General features: G+C 41.3%; 2 long non-coding RNA genes across 7 annotated transcripts in view; one reads left to right on the plus strand and one right to left on the minus strand.

Annotated features, from left to right (window-relative positions):
* Positions 1-21924, plus strand: part of LOC140504152 (uncharacterized) — a 45679-nt gene extending 23755 nt beyond the window's left edge. For 3 of the 5 annotated variants that reach the window (XR_011966980.1, XR_011966981.1, XR_011966984.1), the window contains 2 exons: positions 12054-19566; positions 21525-21924. This is a non-coding gene — a long non-coding RNA (uncharacterized lncRNA). Of the gene's footprint in view, positions 1-4781; positions 19567-21524 lie in introns of those variants that run through there. The other 2 variants (XR_011966983.1, XR_011966982.1) reach the window with 2 other exon arrangements.
* On the minus strand, positions 915-13359 carry LOC140504153 (uncharacterized). Of its 2 annotated transcripts, XR_011966986.1 has the most exons (3): positions 13278-13359; positions 4743-4804; positions 915-4039 (listed from the first exon to the last, which is right to left on the minus strand). It is a non-coding gene; the product is annotated as an uncharacterized lncRNA (long non-coding RNA). The 2 variants fall into 2 exon arrangements; XR_011966985.1 differs by having other exon boundaries at positions 915-4804.
* Positions 21925-22320: the final 396 nt, after the last annotated feature.

The raw sequence follows: 22320 nt of genomic DNA on the forward strand, positions 1-22320 counted from the left end.
CCCTCTCCCTACTCATCTCTTAACCTTGCTGACTAAGATTTTAGCTTTTAAAAAACAAAAGCTGTCCCCAATCCCCCTTAATTCTAGTGCCTTCTCTCTATTGGATATTATTGATATGATATAGTTGTTTGCATATTGTTTCCTTGTTGGATTCCTTGAGAACAGGGACCATCTTTGCCTTTAGTAAATATCTGTTGACTGACTGACTAAGTGACAACTCAGGTAGTAAACATTTCTATATCTTAGACTGGATCAGTGGTGGGGATCCTGTTGCCTTGAGGCAACATGTGGCCTTCTAGATCCTTAAGTGTGGCCTTTTGACCAAATCCAAATTTTACAGAACATTTGGATTTCATCAAAGGGTCACATTTAAGGACCTAAAGGTCACATATTGTATAAAATTTTGATTCAGTCAAAAGGCCACACTTAACAATCCAGAAGACTTCATGGCTTCAGGTTCCCCACCCCTGGTCTGGATAATAGTCATTCTCCATCCAGGTGGTTTTTCCTGCCTCGCTGATCAGGCTGAACTCTTCTGAGAGGTCATGGATATCATGAAGGATGCTTCACAGGATTCTAGGCCTTGGGTATGCCCTTGGAAAGAGGCAAAGTTGCTTGATTTAAAGAAAACTTTCCAGCCATCAGAGCTGCCCATAAATGGAAGGAGCCACTTTGGGAGGATGGGCTCCCCAACCTCAGTCTCCTCAGAAGCTAGAAGAAAACTCACCTAGTATGTCCCTTGTCTTGTAGTGAGCATTCCTTTTCAGGAATGAATTGGATTAGATAGCCAATAAAAGTCACTTCTAACTGAGATTCTGTTATTTAATTCAATCAGCCCCAAACTGATCACCAACAACAAGCAACGAGATGAGGTCGTGGTTAGAGTGATGGATCTGGAGTGAGGGACACCTGAGTTCCTTTGTAAGCTAGTTTATTTTATTCGGTACATTTAAAAACATGATGCCCAGAAGAAGTCCACAAGCTTCACCAGACTGACTGCCCAAGAAGTCCGTGACACATGAAAAGAGCCCCTGGTCTAGGAGGACCTGCCCAGGCCCAGGGAATCCTCTTTTCCTTTTGGTCTCTGATACTTCACATCCTCTGTGAGAGTGGCCAAGACCTCTGGGGATCAAACTTCTTTGTGTCCTGTGACTTGCTAAAATGATTCTATCTGTCAAGGTGTTTTATGTGATCTTAACAAATGGATAGGAGATGCCTTGAGGGAGGTAGTCTTATCTTCTACTGAATCAAATTGGATTTTCTCATCCATCAACAAATAAAAGACCATCTTGTACTCCCTGTACCTTTCAATCAATTGAGTGACCTTAGTATGACAAAGGACTTTCATAGGGTTAAAGGTTCTAGAGCTGGAAGTGACCTTAAAGGTCATGAATTCAATCTTCCTCCCTTTACAAAGGTCTAGAAAGATTAAGTGGCCAAAGGTCACACAACCAGCCACAGACCTAGGCCTTATTGGAATCAGGCCTAAATGGTGGAGAGCAAAACTCAGGACTATAATATTTTGAACACAGGTTTAGCCCCATTTGATGGGCAGGACACACTGCCCTTGGAGGTGAGGCTACTTATACAAAACAAAATAAAATAAGAACTCCTCTATTTGGCATTGAAAGTCCCATACCCTCTGGTTCCAGACCACCTTTGCAGCCTTTTTTACACGACTCTCTCTAATCTATCCTGTGTTTCCTTCAAACTGGCCTATTTGCAGTTCTCCACACACAATATACCTATCTCCTACCTATTTGGATAGTCCACTGCCCTTCCCAGGAATGTACTCCCTCCTCACCTCTGCCTAGCAGAATCCCTAGCCTCCTCCAGGACTCAGTTCAGGTACTGGCCACCTCTAAAAGAAGACCTTTCCTTAGTCCTCATTTTATTACTACTCAACTCCTCCTGAGATTACTTTCTATATGTTTTTGCATTTCCTCATCTGTGTATGTGTTGCTTCCCCTAAGTAATAGTATTTTTTTCAAAATATCTTGTTATCTTATCCTATCATTCCCATTTTATGGATGAGGAAACTGACATAGATTAATAGTTCAGCTATTAGCTCAGTGTCACACAGCTGGTATCTGAGGCAGGATCTTAATTTAGGTCTTCCTGGGCATGGGTCAAACACTTTATCCATTGTGCTACCCAGCCACCTGTAAGAAGGTAAACTGCTTGAGGGCAAGAACTATTATGATTTCCCTTTCGTATCCTCAGGGCCAAGCGCATTTAGAGTTGGAGTTAGGTAGTGCCTTGCTACACAGTAAGTGCCTAGTTATTGTTTCCTGAATGGAATTGTACCTCCCTGGAGGAATCAAAGCTACAAAAGAAGAATCCACATCCAAGCTCAGATTCAAAGAAGCACAGATTTTGAGAGTGTGTATTATGTGTACATATCATATATAATATACACATGTATGTGACATGTATTTATACACATATAATGTGATATATACATATATGAAAAAGTATATGTATAGCTACATATGCAAAAGTTTGTATATATGTATCCCCAGCCCTTAGTGCAGTGATTAGGACAAAATAGGCACTTGAGAATTTTTTGATTAATTGGTACAAATATCTAAATTTGTATAGAAATATATTTTTATATAAAATTTGTATTAAAATATTAATTAAAACAAGATATTAAAATATCCTTGCAGGAGGAGAAAGACAGAGAGAAAGAGGGACAGGGACAGGGAGAGGGAGAGGGAAAGGGAGGGAGAAATGAGAAGCAGCAGAATGACTGATATCAACCTGGCCTTGGAGCCAGGAGGACCTGGGTTCAAGTCCAGCCTCTAACATATAATAGTTGTGTGACCCCGGGCAAGTCACCGAGCCTCTCATTACTCTGTGCAACTAATTCTCTGAGTATAAACTGCAGAGAAGATTCTAATTTGCTCATGTGGGAGTTACCTATACCAATGAAATCATAAGTCCCATGCTTATCCCCTATCTCCTTACATATGTACCTCTTTCCCCTTATAGAATGCAAACCCCTTGAGGTCAGGCCCTATTTCATTTTTATCTTAGCAGAGTGTCTGCTACATAGTTGATGCTCCCAGACTTGGCATCAAGAAGAGTTGAATTCAAATCCTCCCTTAGTCACCCTGGGCACATAACTTCTACCCTGTGGGCTTTAGTTTTCTCATCACTGAGGATAATAATAGTTCTGATCTCATATGATTATTGTGGGCATCTTATTAGAAATTACTTGTAAAATGTTTTACAAATCTTAAATACATGGTTGCTACTGTTGCTGATTTTTTTAAAACCTAATTTGTTCTTGGGCTCCATCATGGAAGGTATAGTGTCCAGGACTAGGGAGGAGATGTACCTACTGCACTCAGTCTTGGTCAGATGACATCTGGAATATTATGTTCAGTCTATGAAAAATGCTGGCCAGCTGGAAAGCGTCCAGAGGAGGGCAATCAGGGTGAGAAAGGGCCTCGAGTCCATGCCATGTAAGGAGGAACTGGGGCTATTTACCCTGGAGAAGAGAGGACGGAGGGTTCTACTATTCCCTGTATATTTATTTAATCCACACAGTTCAGAATGTTCCCGAGCTGTTCCATCAGCCTGCTGTGCTTTAGCTCCAACCACCAATCCCAGGAAAATCAGACTCAGATGTGTTCCTGGCTCAGCCCAAGCTGACAAATCCTCCAGCAATGCACTCATGGAGAGATACTATCAATGCATCTTCATTGGAAATGAAGCGTACTTTCGAGTACTTTGTCCTAGTTAGAATGCCTCCTTCTTTGGCTCGATGTGTTCCAAACCAGCAGAATTCTGAGTCATTCCTCCTCTCTAGTCATGACATATTTCTGGGAATATGAAGAATGCTTCAGAGACGTGACATTCCTTAGCCTGGAGTTGTAAGGCAATTCCTCACTTCCTTTCTAGTCATGTTGCGTCATCCATGAGAACAGGACTGAACAGATTTGTTTGAATCCGGCATGCCTTAGGAAAGAAACGTGGGCAGGCACACACCATGGGGCTCTACCCCTCCCATTGGAGTGGAGTCTGATTTCTCCTGCCCAAAAGAACAATGGGTTACAGCTGTACTCTGTACTAATGATGACGTAGGATTGGACCAGCACCCTCTTGGAGTAATCCGTCAATTAATGTACCTTGCACAAGAACTAAAGATGGATGAACTGGACCCAGAATCAAAGAGGAGGAAATAGAATGGATTGCTTTTGGAGAAATTATCTTATGTTTCCATGGATTAAGAAGCCAGGTGTATTATATTAAACTCCACCACCAGAGTGAATGACAAGATTATGTCTAAGATAAACTGAGAAGGAACTACAGTTCCCTTAATGTAACCCAAGAAAAAATTTAGGGTTTTTTTTGTAAATCACAAATTAGAGCTTTTAAAAATAATAATATTGATAATAATAGTCAGGTAAGTGGAGAAACAAGGGAGAGTAGAGTCAGGAAAGCTAGCAGGGGGAGAGAATACAAATTCTTTGAGCTTAAGGACTATTGAATTCTTTTTATTTATGACTCCAGCACCTGACACAGTGCCTGCCACATATGGGTGATCAATAAATGTTTCTACACTCACTGATTGATTGCAGAGGGCACCTGAAAGGAGGAGACAGTTAACAGTGTCAAAAAGGATGATTACTAAGGAATATCTGTGGGAGACAGAGAATCAGCTAGGTGGTAAGATAGAGCGCCAGCCCTGAAGTCAGGAGGACCTGAGTTCAAATCCAGCCTCAGACACTTACTTGCTGTGTGACTCTGTGACTCTGAAGTTGCTTCACCCTGTTTTCCTCTTCTGAAAAATGAGCTGGAGAAAGAAATGACAAACCACTCAAAGAAAACCCCAAATGGGATCACCAAGAGTCATCCAGAGATTACGGAAATAATGGAACAACAAAATTGGAGAAAGATGGGCAAAAGATTTGAATTGACAGTTTTTAAAGTAGAAGCACCAATTTTCTCAATCATTTGTAAAATTTGTAATCACTTATAAAAAATACTCAATCTCATCTCTGTGGGTGGTTAAGAGGGTATAAAAAATGTTGAACATGGGAACTGAGGAGTCTGAGGAAGTGGGAGAGCCCAAGGAGGAAGGCCAGGGTTGAAGAAAGGAAGATGGCAAGCCAGGTCCTGGAGAAAGGAGGCAGAGTCATCTGAAAACCAATCACTCATAGCACCAAGGGGCTCGGCCATGTGATTGACAGAATTATTGTAACAGTAACAGCAGCAGCAGCAATAATATCTCCACTGTACAGGGAGATAGCTCCTTGTTAAGTTAGTACCATAAAAGAGTGTGAAGGCTCGAGCCCAAGGTTAGGTTGCTGGCTGTGCTCACCAGGACTGCCCGAAGTCTCCTGGTGTTGATATAGACCAGAGACTCCACCCAAGCTTCTGCAGCACCTCTGCATTGGAGCTCAGACTAAGCTGCTTGTGAATTTGTGGAAACACATTCCCAAGCACAGGAAGTGGATGCAGCAGGGACCTAGCAGGGCTCTCTCCTACAGCTCTAGTTTCATTCCTTTCCCGTAAGCCAGACTTCTCCAAGCCCTTATCAGTTTTATTTTGGTGCCTTTAGATGTTTTCAAGTGCACACTTGTCCTTTTGCACGCTCCCTCTTGACTGCCTTGTGCCTGGGAGAAACTCACATGATTATTTATAACCAGAGTTTCTTTTTTAACTCCAGCCCATGAAGTTGGGACTTCCTGTGCTGAAATAACGAGTCTGAACAGTGGCAGGTCTGGCAGGGTAAATCCAGGCCTTCCTGCTGTCTGATCCATTGAGACTGTCAGCTTGTTTTCCTCTCAGATCTGGCTGGAAATTCATTAGCTCCAGCCAAGAGAGTTAAAAGGGGAGAACGGCAGCTTGGTCCCTGGGCAGACTTCTGCCAAAAAGGATATAAGGACAAGGCCCCATGATTTCTTTTTTTTTAAATTTTAGGAGTGGCTATTTGCCACACTGGATAGAGTGTCAAGTCCAGAGTCAGGAAGACTGAAGTTCAGATCCAGCCTCGGACACTTCCTAGCTGTGTGACCCCGGGCAAGTCACTTCACCTCTGTCTACCTCAGTTTCCTCATCTAGAAAATGGAGAGAGCACTTACCTCCCAAATTGTTGTGAGGACCAAATGAGATAATTATTATAAAGTGCTTAGCATAATGTCCAGCTCTTAGCAAGTGCTACATAAATGTTAGCTGTAGTTATTATTATTTTTAAAGGATGGGGGATGTCTTAGAATACATCTTAACTAAGAAATGTTGATTTTAACAGATTTTTCCTTGAGCAATGATAGATCTGGGACTGAGAGGGACCTTAAAGTTAGGATCCTACATCATAGGACCAAAGCTGAAAGAGATCACAGAGGCAATCCCACTCAATCCCCAACCCCCTCATTTTTCAGATGAGGAAACTGAGGCTTAGAGAGGTCAGGTGACTTGCTCAAGGTCACCTCTCTAGGGAGTATCAGAGCCAGAAGTGGAACCCAGTTCCTCTGCCTCCAGATAGAATATTTTCCCCCCATTATGGAAGAATTTCCTTAAAGATGATAAGAGTCAGAGGCACAGTACAAAAATGCTGAATTTGTAGTCACTGCCTATGTGACCTTTGGCAATGGACTCCATTTCCTTGGGCCTCAGTTTCCTCATCTGTAAAATGAAGGAATTAGACCAAATGGCTTCTGAGGTTCCTTCCAGGACTAAATCTTTGACCCTGTGCCCCAAGTATTTTAATCTGAATGATAAAGGAGGCTGTGGAGAACAAATCTGTAAGTAGCATAGTGGATAGAATGCTGGACTGGAAGTCAGAAAGATCTGAGTTCAAATCCTTCCCTCAGACACTTACTGGCTGTATGACCTTAGGCATGTCATCTAATTTCCATGAACCTCAGTTTTCCTGTCTGTAAAATGAGATTATTGAACTGGATGACCTCTGAAGCCTCTGCCAGCTATGGTCCTTTGATATGTACACCATAACATCAGAGGTGAAATATATGTCAAAGATGATAATCACCGTTAGCGTTTATATAGCACTTTAAGGTCTGCAAAGCGCTTTACAAATATTGTCTGTCTATGCTCACAACAACCCTGGGTGGGCATGAGGGTAGGTGCTATTATTTTCCCCCATTTTACAGATGAAGAAACTGAGACAAATATTGGCTAAGTGACTTGCTCAGTAGCATAGCGTCTGAGGAATGATTTGAGTTTAGATCTTTCTGACTCCAGATCTGATGTTCTATCCACTATGCTACCTGGCTAGAAGAATATTAGTGCTGAAAGGAAATTGAAGGAACATCTACTTGTTCCCTGCCCCTTAATTTTATAAATAAAGAAACTAAGACCTAGGAAGTTGAAATGACTCGCTTATGGTCATGCATGAAGTAAGTGGCATACTCGGGATTTGAACCCAGCTCCTCTGATTACAATACTTGGAGACAGAGACTTTTAAAATAGCCCTATTTACTAGCTTACCTAGGAGTTGAAAGAGTTAGATGGTGAGAACGTTTTAGCCACCAATGACTCATGGTCTTCTCTGCTGGAAGTTTATGAATTCTTATCTACAAAATCATTTCTCCTCAAAGTTCTTTATGATCAATACATTTATAAGAATTGTGTCCTATTTTAATAAAAGCAGTGGAGAAAATAAGTGACTTTCTTTGTAGGAGTAAACAATTGAAAACAAAGGAGATGTCCTTCTATTGAGAAACAGCTGTGATATGCAAGTGTAGCAGAATGTTATTGCACACAGTAACTGAAGAATTCAGAGAATCCTGAGAAGAGTTGTGTGAACTTATACAAAGTGAAATCATCAGAATCAGAAAACCAACATATACAATATCTACAATAATGTAAATGAAAAGAAAAATAAAACAAAATCAAATCTTGTAAAGATTGTAATAATTAAGCTTGGGCTCAAAGAAGAAAAAGAAGAAGGTATTTTCCTCTTCTTTGAGAATTATAGGTATAGAACATTACATATAACATAAGACTTGGATGACATGCTTTTTAGTTTTGCTGGATTGTTCCTCTCTCTCTTTTTACTTCTTTGCTATAGGTCATGAATATGAAAAAGAAAAGGATATACTAGAAACTATTGGTAATGTAAAAATCAAATATGGCAATAGTTTTTCTTAAAGTGATATTGTTTATACACTTTAACTCAGTGATCCCCCTGCTAGACACATATCCAATAGCATTTAAAGACAGAAAGGAAAGCTCTATGTACACAAAAATATTCCTAGCAGAAGCTTCTGCAGTAGCAAAAAAGTGGAAGTGAAGTAGGTGTCCATCAGCTGGGGAAATGGCTAAATAAATTGAATTGTGTGTGTGTGTGTGTATACATATTACATATACATATATACATACATATACATATGTATTCATATATATATATGTGAAATTGTATCATCTCTTAAGAAATGACAAATTTGAAAAATTCAGAAAAACCCAGGAAGTCTTGTATGAACTGATGCAAGTAAAGAAGAGTAAAACAAGAAAACTCTATCAACAACAATCACAGTAGTTACCTATAAGCAATCCCAAAAGACATCTTAATCCCATTTAATTGTAATGACCAATCTTTGTTCTGCAGAACAGAATATAGAACGTACTTCTCTCCGCTTGGCAGAAAAATAAAGAACTACAGGTGCAGGGTATTGTCAGATGTGGTCACCATATTTTTTGGCTTTGCTTAACCTTTTGTAGTTGAGAGAAGATTAAATGGTTGGGACAAAGTACATTGGGAAAAGATGGTAGTATTAAAAAACCAAAAGATATTGATAAAACTTTAAAAATAAATAAAAGTGGATTTAAAAAAAACTCAGTAACATTTTTAGTAGGGCAGTTAGGTGAAACAAAGGCAAGTTGATGGCAAAGTGGAGAAGGCGCTCGGCCTGAAATCAGGAAGACCTGAGTTCAAATCTGGCCTCAGACATTTACTAGCTGTAGGACCTTGGAAAAGTCACTTCACCCTGTTTGCCTCAGTTTCCTTATCTGTAAAATGAGCTGGAGAAAGAAATGGCAAACCACTCCAATATCTCTGCAAGGAAAATCCCAAATGGCATCATGAAGAGTCAGGCATGACTGAACAACAAAGTATCCCTCAGTTCATTCACACTTGTTTGGGACTGGGTCATGATACAGTGGAAAGAACAATGGATTTGGAGTCAGAAGATATGCACATTCAAAGACAGATGTGACAGATGTGATGGACTTTAGAGGTCAAGTTCAACCTCTTCATTTTGCAGATGAAGAAACTGAGCCCCAGAGTGATTAAGTGACTTGCCCAGGATCATACAGATCATAAGTATTTGAGGCAGGATTCAATTGAGGACTTCCTGATTCCAAGTCTAGTGCTCTATCCACCATTACTTCACTTAGGGTAAGGGAGATTGGAGTGAAATTAAGATACATTGTTCAAAAACTCTTGTCTCCTAAATTCTGACTCCCAGAAAGATAGGAAATAAAATATCATGTGTGAGGGACACCAAATAGGTCAGTGTGGCTGGTCAACAGAACTCTCAAAGGAGAGCAATATATAAGAAATATGGAAAGGTCAGTTGGGACCCAGTTGTAAAGACTTTTAAATACCAATCAAACGATCCTAGTAGCCACTGGAACTTCTGCAGTAGAAGGACTTGGTGTTCACTGAAGAAAATGAAGGTCCTGGAAATACCAAAATGTTGAAATGAAAGATTCAAGTCTATCTTCACTCTTATTCCCTCCTCCAAACTGAGAAAGAAAGTCTTACTGAAATGTACAAATATGAGAAATGTTAAGGGACACCCAAAGGCCAAGGAACAGGCATATGGTGGGTGTAAGCAACCATACATGAATATATTCCGAGAAAATCCCCAGCCATCCTGCACTTCATTCCAGATTTTCCAGCCACATCCTCTTTTCTGCCAGATGCTTTGTTCCATCAAGAATACCCTTTCTTACCTCTTTCACCCCTTCTTCCCTTCTTTGACTCCACTCCAAGTTCTGGAACTATGATCACATCAATTCTGCTTGGATGGTTTAGGTCAATCCATACCCCTATAGCTCCATTCAGCATTCCTGTAACTTTCCAGACAAAAATACCCTTCTTTTGGCCACCATTTTCCTCTGTCTTTTGTATGTGAGTTCCTTAAGGGCCAGGGCATTACATGTATCTCTATATTTGTATCCCTCCTAGGTTTCAGAGTGAATAGAGCTCCAGGCCTTGAGTCAAGAAGACCTGAGTTCAAATCCAGCCTCAGACACTTTCTAGCTGAGTGACCCTGGGCAAGTCACTTAACTCAGTTTCCCTATCTGTAAAATGAGCTGAGAAGGAAATGGCAAACCACCCTAGTATCTCTGCCAAGAAAACCCCCAAACTGGTTAATGAAGAGTCAGACAGAATTGAAATGACTAAACAATAAGATATTAAATTTGTATTCCCAGTACCTAGCACAGTGCTTGGCACATTGTAAGTGCTTAATAAATGTTTTTTCACTTATTCAACAACCAATAAATTGCACAAAAGAAGCAAAGTAAAGGATTTGCATCATGGGAGTAAAGAACAGCCAAAGGAAAACCCTCACATAGGCATTAGTAAGGATGAGGCTCCATTGATTAGCCCACTTACTCAAAAGAAGTTTGTTGTCATTGCTTTTCAGTTGGCTGAGTCTGTCCGACTCTTCATGATCCCATTTGGGGTTTCCTTGGCAAAGACACTGGAGTGGTTTGCCATTTCCTTCTCTGCTCATCTTACAGATGAGGAAATTGAGGTAAACAGCGTTAAGTGGATTATCCAGGGATACACTGCTAGTAATCGTCTGAAGTCATATTTTAACTCTCATGAGTCTTGCTGACTCCAAGACTGGTACTCTATCACCTAGCTGACCTAAGATAAGAACATTTCTTGATTGAATGAATTAACCAAAAACCAAGTGTGGAAAAAGGCCTGTATATCTCCTTGAATCCATCAAAGTTATTATGTGAGAAAACTGGCCATGTCCTAAGGAATTAGTGTAGAAGAAAGGAGCTAACACAATGATGGGAAGAGATTCGGAAATTCTGGAAGCATGCTGAGTAAGCTAGGCTTCTAGCACCCCTCTGAGGAGCAAAGCTAGTATGGACCTGTGGTGAAAGGAAGTGTGGGATGGGGTGGAGTGGGAGAGGTCGTTGGGTCTCCAGGTATCTTCAAGTCAAAGACCTAGGCAGCAAGAAGTCCCTAGAAGAGTTGGGCTCTTTCCCCATCTCCCTTTCCTGGTCTGTCTAACCACAGGCTTTAGAATATAATCAGTCTTTTCTTTACCCAAATATTTCTAGTAAATTGATTTTTGCCTCAACCACAAAGAGGCAAGACGAGAGACTGTTATAATTGTAAGCAAAGAGCCCAACCTCTGTCCTACGGTTGGGAATTTTCCAAATTGGAGACTCCAAGTCGTTGAGTCACTGGACTCAGAACTTTTTGTCTGAAATCAGCTCCTTAAAGGTACTTACCCGATGGGGAAGTAACTGTCTGGGCCTTAAGGGTCATAATATTCTTCTCTAGACTTTAAACATACTAGTTATTGTAACAGGATGTTACACTTGCACCGTCAAAAAGAAGACGCTCAGTATGTTGGGTGGACCCCTCTGTAAAAGAGGAGTCAATCCCAAGAATGAGAGAGGTGGTTGGGTCCAAATCTGATCACTGGAGTGAGAACTCGCATTGTGAGGTCAAAGATCAATCAAAGTATTTTACATTTTGCCAAAATGCTTCAATATAAAAACTGATTATAAAATCATGTCTCTAAGTCACTGGTTTTGTTGTTCAGTAGTACCCAACTTTTCATTATCCTATTTGGGGTTTTCTTGGCAAAGATACTGGAGAGTGCAGCTCATTTTACAGGTGAGGAAACTGAGGCAAACAGAGTTAAGTAACTTGTCTGGGATCACCCAACTAGTAAGTGTCTGAGGCTGGATTTGAACTTCAGACCCAGCACTCTATCTATTGTAACTCTACCTAGCTGTCCAGTTTATTGGTAGTAATATGCTAATATTCTTTTAAAATATAAGCTCTTTGAGAGTAAAAATCTTTTTTCCCCTTTGTTTTCTAGGTATCTATGGTGCCAGGTGCCCCGCACAATTTTTTAAATGGAGACTGTGATTTCATCAGCATGTGGAACTCCTTGGTAGAGAAACTCCTTCCCCTTCTGGGGATGGTGACTCGTAGTCTTAGAGAATTGCCTGGGGTCAAAAGCTTTATGACTTGCCTAGAGTCACAAAGCTAGGATGTGTCAGAAGAGGAACTTGAGCCCTCTGTTCCCTGACTCTAGGGCCATGCCTATAGCCATACTACCCTGCACTGACTTGGAGCTGGAGGCATGTTCCTTGAGCTGAATTGACTTGAAAGCCAACCCTTTCTTCCAGTGTTTTCTGAAAAAGGGTTGAGCTCCAGATTCTGAGAAGGGTGGCATGTGTGTGCTTGCCTATGGGATTTCAGTGCTCAATGTGTCCTCCGAGATTTCCACCTGTTTTAAGGTTCAGATACTGTCTTCAGAGTGTTTTTTCCTTTCATGGTCATTTCGAAGGCTTTGGGTAATTGGCAATGTGTCTCATCTTGCATTAAGAAAGCCAAGCACGGACCCTGAATAAGCATGTCCTGGCTCTGTTTCCACGGACCCAGAACAGACAGACTGTTATATTATCTCTCATGAATCATGGGCTTTTGAATTGATTTTACATTTGTTCTGAAACAACACAGATGTGCCTCAGGTCGTTAATCACCAGCTTTAGATGGGCGGGATAACTATAAAACCCCATTACCTATGAATCTCATTGAAAAGGGGGAAATAAAATCTTGTTACGTCCCTCACTTTCCTTCTTTCCCCACTTCCAGAAAATGGGGCTTGGGGTAGCATGAGTGGATGGCTTGCAGACGGTACAGTATATGGCAGTAAATATTCCAGGAATGAGAGAGCCTTGCTTAACGACACTACAGACCTGCCTGGGAGTCACAATGTGTTTTGTTTTAGGTAAATGGATTGGAAAAGATCAGGGGAAAAGTGCAGAAGGAGACTATTACAGTGGAAAAAGAACCACTGAAAGAAGACATCCAGAGGAATTGAGCAGGGAAAGATCCAACAGCCAGAAATGTCTTTCTTTTGGAGCCTATGAAAGAACTCCTTCTTCTATACTCTGTCACTGCCAACTGCATCTGAACATGTACAGTCTGAAGGGTCATAGATCGAGAGCTAGAAAGGACCTCAGGGGCCAGTCAGTCCAACCTTCCCATTTCATAGATAAACAAAGTTGAAGCCCAAAGAGAGGAAGTGACTTACCCATGGTCATGCTGTGGTAGTAACAGAGCCTCGATCTGAACTCAGGTCCTCTTTCCCACTCCTTCCAGTTGAGTTCTAGAGGCTTAAGCAATTTTTGGGCAGATGAACATTTGTTTTGATGTTAGTTTGCAAGATCCTAGAGGGCAGAAATTGCCTTTCTTTTTTGGTATTTGTATTGTGGTGTTTAGCACTGTGCCTGGCACATAGTAGGTGGTTAATAAATGCGTATTGATTATTGACCTTTATATCTTTAATTCTTCAAATGTAGGGAAGTGGGCATCAGTGTGCTAGGCTGATGTACTGCCCCACATGGACGAAGCTGGGAAGTTTGCTTCCAGTGAGATATGACTCTAATTTAAACGCCCGGTAGAGATTTAAAGCATGTACAGGCATTCTGTAACAGGGTCTGGTCTGCTAGTCACATGATAAAGAGCAGCCTCATTGATTGGTTGATTATGGAGTCAACTTGGCTTTGGAGGATTAGCTGCTAAGACCCTCTGGGAGAGTGAATGGGTAGGGACATTGGCTTTCTCTCCCCTAGACCTGACAGGAGCTGGAAGCTGAGAGCATGGCTCCCTACCTTTGCTCCTGCCTCCATTGTGTTCATCCTTTTATGCTTATGGATGAAAGAGACTGGAGATTGCTGTGACGTGGTGGCTTCCAAAGGCCAGAAGAGCAAGGCAGCAGGAGGTGCAGAATGGAATCCAAGCCAAGCTTTGTGGCCAGCCAGTCCTGCCCAGAGATGCTGAGACTATGATATCTTAGGACCCAGCCGCAGAGGTGGAAGCTTCTCCAGTAGCAGTAAATTGGGGGAAGGGTGTGAAGGGAAGAGGAGGGAATAGATTTTTTAATTTATCTTCCTAGTTTCCTTGAAGGTTCGGTTCCTATTCCACCTCACAAATGAGGCCTCCTCTAATTTCCACAGCTGTTGCTGCTATGTTGAGTCTTTGTGACCATTTGGGGTTGCTTTGGCAAAGATGCTGGAGTGGTTTGCCATTTCCTTTTCCACTCATTTTACAGATGAGGAAACTGAGGCAGACAGAGATCCAGGCTTGCCCTGGATCACACAGCTAGTAAGTGCCTGAGTCTGGATTTGAAGTTGGGTACTTTCTGACTCCAAATCCAGCACTCTATCTATCTACTAAGCCACCCAGCTGTGATAGCTTAGATGTGAAGTAATGAAGGTCTGCAGCAGGGGGTGACATCCAAGCTTAGAGAAGTGGATATATACATGTAGAAGGGACACTGTTTGGTCACAAATATGTATACTGAGTAAGATGGAGGAGTTGAGGATGACAGGAAAGTGTTGAACTTGGACGATTTGGAAGATGGTTGCATGCTTAACAGTAATAGGGAAATTTGGAAGAGGGGAGGGTGAAGACACTAAGTCATGTTATAGACATGCAGGTCTGACCACGTCACCCTCCCTGTACTAATTAAACTCCATGCCACCAGTCTACTATGTAGTAGATATTGTGCTAGACCCTGGAGAGACAGAGACAAAAATGAACCAATCCCTTCCATCAAGAAGATTGTGTTCTAGCAGGTAAGATAATATTTACATATGTGTAAATGGAACATTTACAAAATAAATGCAGAAACCAACCAAAGTGGCTATCTCTATAGTACATGGTCAGCAGAGGGGAACTAGTGACAGAAATATCTACTCACATTCCAAAGTCTTTCCAAGACAGCCCTGATTCCAGCCCTCCTGGGAGCAGGCTGCCCACCATCTTCCACATAGGTCTGAGGTCCTCTGCACATGGATGTGCCAGGCCCTGTCACACTGCTCCTTCTGGATTGGAGGAAATCCAAGGTATAAATACTCATCATATAGACGAGACAGATAGAATGGATTTGATTATGACCATCATCATCTATCTATTTTATATTGCAAATCTAATGAATTGCTTTATATCTGTACCATTAATAAGTAAATAAATAAGGAGTAATTTTGAAAGGCAGGTCTCTAGTACCTGGGAGGATTAAGAAAGGTCCTGAGTTTAAAGTAATGCTTGAGTTGAATCTTAAAGGGGGAAAGAGATTCAGAGAGGTGGAGGTGTGGAAGGCAAGCATTCCAAACATGGGAGAGGCCCAGTACAAAGGCAAGAAATGAGAGATGGAGTGTTGTGTATGAGGAACAACATACAAGCCAACTTGGCTGAATTGTAGAGTTTGAGAAGAGCATTGATGTATAGAGAGAGGCTAGAAAGGTAGGTTGAGGCCAAGTTCTGAAGGACTTTAAATTCTAAACAGAGGAATTTATCCTAGAAGCCACAAAGAACCTAGATGTATTGGACAGAGGAGTAACAGTCAGATTAATCCTTAAGGAAAATCACTTTGGTGATTCCATTTGAAGGATGGAATGGAGCGGATAAGGAAAAGGTTGGGAGGCCGATAAAAGGTCATTGGAAAGGTCCAGGTTAGAGGTGGTGAGGATCTATGAGTACTCAACAGAGGCTGGATGTAAGAGGCACTGTGGAAACAGACACAAGACCTGGCAACTGAATGCATATGGGAGGTGTGAGAAAGAATAAGGAGCTCATCTCTCACTGGGCCTCACATATCTTATATATACATGTATATGTATATAGAAGTATATATACTTATATGTACATAATTCTTTGAAGCCCAGTGGATAGAGCATCCTGTGTGGAGTGAGAAAGACTCATCCTCCTGAGTTCAGATATGGCTTCAGACACTTCTCAGCTGTGTGACCCTGGGCAAGTCACTTAGCCCTATTTGTTTCTGTTTCTTCATCTGTAAAATGAACTGGAGAAGGAAATGGCAAACCACTCCAGTATCTTTGCCAAGAGAGTCGGAAACCACTGAACAACATGCAGTTATTTACATCTCTTCCCCCTCCCCTTTAAAATGAGAGGTCCTTGAGGACAGTTTAGCCATTCTTTACATCTCCAGCACTTACCACAATATCTTGTGTATAGTTAGGCATTTTTTATTTTTTTTTTTTTTACTAATGCCTAAGGGTAATCCTAGTAAATTGAGAGAATTTAACCTGAGGAGATGAAGTTGAGGGCAGCGGGGCATGTTACTCATTAAAGGATTGGAAAGTGTGTGATGAGTGTAAGTGCTGCCCCGATAGAACCACAGATCATTTCAAGAAAAAGTAAGACGATAAAGGGAAACAATTATTTCTCTATCAGAGATGTCGAGCAGTTTTAGAATTTCACAGCAGTTGTATCTGATTTAGGGATACCAGAGTTAACATTAAAATATGAGTACCCCTTAGCCAAATACTTGTTTATAAGTTTACAATGTAATCCAGATGACCCAGGATTCCAAATCCCTGGATGATTCCAAAGGGTGAAGCCTTCTTAGCCATGAACATGTGTGACCAGCCTTCAGCACCTTGGCCAGTGCATGGGCTCCTACCCAAAGCCAATTCTCCTTTCAGGTACCCAGAGTGGATCTACTGCCCAGCTTACTTCCAGGACACCCTTTGGACCCATGACTAGTCTAAGATATTATATATGTGTAGGAAACAGGTTACTTATTTGCAATCATTGCATCCCAGAATAAATACATGGCATTCGACAGGAAGGCAGTGTGATGTGTGCACTGAGAGAGTCCTTGGAGTCAGGAAACCCTGTGTTCAAATCCTTTCTTAGAAACAGAGTTGTATTATATGTCTTTGCAACCCTGGACAAGTCACTTAACCTCTCAATCTCTGAGAAATTCTCTAAGACTATACGTGGCAGAGAGAGTGCCAGTATGTACTGGTGAGTGAATTTCCTCAATGGGACTTCCCCCAAATCAATGAGTCAAAGGTCCAGACTAGGAAAAAATGTATAGATAAACTACACGGGTGACATCTGTTTGATACATTATTTTTTTATTTTTGATGCATTATTTTTTGCCATTTGTTTTCTGTTCTTGACTGGTGGATGAACATATCTGGGTTGTTATCTTTTCAGTAAAATTTCTGGAAAGTTTCTCAGCCTAAAGAACAATTATAAAATAGATAATTCTCCAAATTTTATTCCACACCAAAAGGCCTTTCTGAGAAGCAACTGCTCTTTGTAATGAATAACTTTGATAAGAAGATGCTGAGAACAAATGGGGTGTTTCCCAGAGTGCCCTTCAGTTCCCGTCAACCTGAATTTATTAAGCACCTACTGTGTTCTAGATACCATGCTAAGTTCTGATACAAAGAAAAAAGTGAATCATCACCTGCCTTCAAGGAATTTATGTTCTTTGGGGGAGGGGGAAGAAAACATCTACATAGAAAAGTAAATCTAAGGTAATACAAAAAACTCCCACTATCCTATGACAAACAAATGGTCATTTAGCCTCTGTTTGAGGCAGTAGACAAACTGCAAGACCTGGAGTCTGGAAGACCTGAATTAAAATCTAGCCTCAGACACCTGCTGGTCAAGTAATTTAACCTCTATTTGTCTCAGTTTCCTCATCTGCAAAATGTGTATAATTATAACATTTACCTCCCAGGGTTGTTGTAAGAAGCAAATAAGATATTTGTAAAGGGTTGAAAATAGCTTCTGGAACATAGTAGGTGCTTATTAGATGCTTGTTTCCTTCCTACTTCCTCTCAACTCCAATGAAAGAGCAGCCACCACCTTCCAAAACAACCTCTCTCACTCTGGGACAGCTCTCTTTGTTAGGAAGTCCCTCCTGTTATCAAGCCTTTTTGCATAGCCATCCTCCTAATTTGTATTTCTTTTTCCTCTCCTTCAGCACCTCTTCCCTGAAGAAACCAGACCTCTCCTGCAGTCCTAGAAAGTGATCTTCAGAGTCATTAAACCTCAGAGCTGAAAGGACCACTTAGTTCAACTTATATCAGAACAAGAACCTCCCCTGACCCATATAATACACAAATCTAGTCTGCTTCAAGACTTCCAGGAAAGGGGAACCTTCAGTCTCTCTGAAAGCAGACCTTTACATCTCCAATCATGAGGATCTTTCTTCCTAATTTACTGCTTTGCAACTTCCACCCATAAATCCTAGTTCTGTCTTCTGAGTCCATGGAAGATGAAGAAGAAGGAGGAGGAGGAGGAGAAAGAAAGAAAGAAAGAAAGAAAGAGAGAGAGAGAGAGAGAGAGAGAGAGAGAGAGAGAGAGAGAGAGAGAGAAAGAAAGAAAGAAAGAAAGAAAGAAAGAAAGAAAGAAAGAAAGAAAGAAAGAAAGGAAGGAAGGAAGGAAGGAAGGAAGGAAGGAAGGAAGGAAGGAAGGAAGGAAGGAAGGAAGGAAGGAAAGAAGGAAGGAAGGAAGGAAGGAAGGAAGAAAGAGAGAGAGAAAGAGAGAGAGAAAGAAAGAGAGAAAGAAAAAAGAAAGAAAGGAAGGAAGGAAGAAAGAGGAGGAGAAACCTAATCCCTTATTCACACAACAATCCTTGATGCTCGAAGGCAGATGCTGATCTCCCCCTGCCTCTCAAGTCTTTCATTCTCCAGAACAAACACCTGATAGTTCATTTAGCCAATCTTCACATATGATGGACTCAAAGCTCTTCACCATCTTGACTCACAGGATCATATATTTAAGAAGGAACCTTAGTGGCTTTTTTCCTCTGGATGCTCTTAAGTGTATAAATATCCTTCCTAATGGGCGGTGCCCAGAACTGAACACAGCACTCCATATCATTTGTTACCTCTGCAAACTGGGCAAGTCACTTAGTTTCTTTGAATCTCAGTTTCTTCATCTGCCAAATGGAAGTTTTGGATCAAATGGCCTCCAAGGTCTCCTCCAGTCTGACCATGTTACTTCCCATGGTTGCTCTATCACACCATCGACTCACAATGAAGTCGTACCAAGTCCACTAAGATCTTTTTCAGACAAGTTTCAATACAGTCATTCCCAAGAGCAAGTGTGGCTCTATATAATCCTGTTTGCAGAGATTCCTACCTGCTTCTTCATTTGCACTGTCTCAGACTAGTTAAAATACTTCATCCAGAAAACAAGGGAACTTGAAATGCCAGTTAAAGCAAGGGCCAATTTGCCAGCTTGTGGGGGGAAAGTGGGCTTCCTACTTTTATCAACCATTCATTTCTGAGATGATTTGGTTATTTTTTTTCTTCCAATAACCAATGTTTAATCTTTCCAGGCAACACCTGGAAATCTCCGCTCTCCCCATATCTCCCCCTATCAAGCTAGTTTGCAGACTGTGTGCCCAGGGGCTGTTTGCCTAATATCCTTGTGTTTTGATTCTCAGAAAAAGAAGACTGGAACAGAACACTCTGTCATATCAACAACTCTCCCCCAAGGTCTTGAGCAAGAGAAATTGGGACAGGAAGCAGACAGTGGCCTCCTTGCCCCAGGTAACTGTAAACAAACAGAGCACAATGGCTCCCTGTCTATTGGGTGATAAATATTTATATGCCAAGTCTTGTGTTTGGGAGCATTAAAGCCATTTCTGAGATGGAACATTGACCTTTGGGATGCAAAAGAGAGGAGTTGATTTTGCAGGTGATGTAATTAATTTCTGTGGCTCAAAGTTGTACAGTGAACAAGGGAAATGAGTGTTTTTTTATCATTGCTTGGATAGTGACTCAGCAGGTAGGTAGAGTTTAGAAGAAACAGTCTTCCGGGGCTGGGACTCATTTAGAGTCAAAGTGTCAATACCCAGCCCTAGCCTTTTCTTGGTGGCAGCTTAGTGGGTGTCTCTAGAGTTTATGAATATCCTTCCTAAGCAATGGCACCCCACACCAAAAGCAGCACTCCATATGTGATCTGGTCGAGACAGAGCACAGTGAAATTTTCACCTCCTCTGAGAAACCAGGTGACCAAGCAGTTTGGGATGAATCCAAAACCACCTTTTCTTTGATGTTAGAAGAATTGGTATCCACAGCATCATAAAATCATAGATCATTACAGCAAGGGACACTGAGGTCTCAGGAGGTTAAGAGCCTTTCCCAAGGTCACACAGATAGTAACTGACAGACTCCAGAGGCTGATTTTCACTTTGTCTCTCTAGCTCCAGAGCCTAACACAAACCCTTTTCTGTAGTAAGAAGGAGCTTAATAAATGCTTGTTGGTTTAAGTAACTGAGGAGAGGATGACCGATTATGAAAACCAGAGGAGAATAAAAGGATTGCTGTACAGCATTGAGGCTGAAATTAGATAACAAGAATTTGGAGTGATCCCATTGTTTTATGACTTCTCTAAGCATATTTGGCTTGCAGTGAGTAGGAAAATAAAAGGCAGATGATGGCCATAACCCGAGAGTGGTAGTTGGCCAGATGTGACTGGTGATAGGACAAGGGGATGAGCAGTTCCAAGAAAGGTGACTGTATGGCATAGAATTGGTCACCCAGTACATTCAAACTGTGGTAGGAAGGAAGGAGAGGCACAGGAAGTATGTTTTTGTACTATCACAAAGAAAGGATGGAGGGCCTCAAGGGCACAAGGAAGAGAAATAAAAGGCTTTGAGAGGTAAGTCAGAAGGGGAGATTGAAGGAGAGTAGGTACCAGTCCGGAAAATGGAAATTTCAGAGTTATGGATGATGGAGATAGAATTATCCAATCAATTGATGCACTAAACCCTGGAGATGCAGAGACAAAAGTGAACAGCCTCTGGCTTTAGGAACATACACTCTAAAGAGGGAGACAACATATAGGTATAGAATAAATACATTAGGGGTGGACTGACCCATGGGACCCAGTCCTTGGAGAACATACAGACATTCCCTGCCTGGTCTCAATTCACATAATGATATAGAAGCTTGAGGATGAGCCTAATTACAGACTTAGGTGGTGGTGGTGGTGGTGGTGATGAGGATGAGGATGAGGATGAGGATGATATTTCTATGACACATAAAGGTTTGAAAGCATTCTACATGTACTAACTCATTTGATCTTCACAAAGCTCTGGAGAGGTAGGTCCTATTATTACCCTCATTTTACAGATGAGGAAACTGAGGTCGAGAAGTTAAATGACTTGCTTTGGGTCACCCAGCTAGGGAGTGCTTGAGGTAGGATTTGAACTCAGTCTTTCCAAGTTCTGCACTCTAAGAATTGTCTAATTATTGGTGGAAGCTGGTAGAAATGATGACTTAGGGTTGTTGAGTTGGTTCAGTGGGTATGCAAAAGGGGTGGCCCACCTCTTCTTCAATCTCCTTCTTTTGTGGCTTCAGGTGAGGGAGAACTTAAAATTACCTCCCTGAGAATTGAGGGGTGGGGTGGGATGGAGAAGGTATCTGCCCTGTCTTCCACCTGACCATGGCAATATGAGCACATGGCTGCCATTGTCTAAATGTGTCTTCTTTTCTGATCTTAGGTGAATGGATATTCCATGACTGAAGTGTCCAAACAACCCTGTGAGTGCAGTTTTTCCAAAGGTCCTATCAGAGTTAGGAGATGGATGGCAACAATAATTGTAGCACCTGTTGGAGGGGCGGTGGATGAGTGCAGATGAGTCGAAAATGATATCAGAGAAATACACTGAGGACAAACAGACATGGAGTCAACCAAGGATGAGTGACCCTTCATGGCAGAGAGAAGTGCTGTTCATGGACTCTAGAAAGTCACTGACCTTCAGACCTCAGTAGAGAGCTTAAGGAAACTTCACAATGATGCTACAAAGGGAGAAAAGTATTGGCATTGAAGGAATTTTAAATTACCCCTTTGTTTTCTCCATACGGGTGCCTCACTACCAATAAACATCAGGTTTTGACTCATTCTACACAGATATTGTGCATATTTGTTGAAGAATCTGCCTCAAGTTTTGGGGAAAATATTTTTGTACCAACAATTCTCACTATACTTTCTGACTAAATACCTTTTCTAATGAAGTCAACTGTTAATTGTCAATGAGGAACACATCAGTGGGGGCTTAGAAGCTATAGTGTTAAAATATATATATTCCCTCAGTATTACTCCTATAACCCTAAAAGTAAGTACCAAATACCATTCTGTACCCAAAATCTCTAGTGCAAATACAGATTGGGGAAAATACAATGAGTGTCTACAAGATGTATACAAAATTAAGACAGTAATTATAGGTAATTGTCATATCAAGGGCATGATCATCTTTATGGATGGCTAATGTAGAGTGAAGATAGAAATCAAAGTTG

The sequence above is a fragment of the Notamacropus eugenii genome, chromosome 5 (assembly GCF_028372415.1).
Source record: "Notamacropus eugenii isolate mMacEug1 chromosome 5, mMacEug1.pri_v2, whole genome shotgun sequence".
NCBI lineage: Eukaryota > Metazoa > Chordata > Mammalia > Diprotodontia > Macropodidae > Notamacropus > Notamacropus eugenii.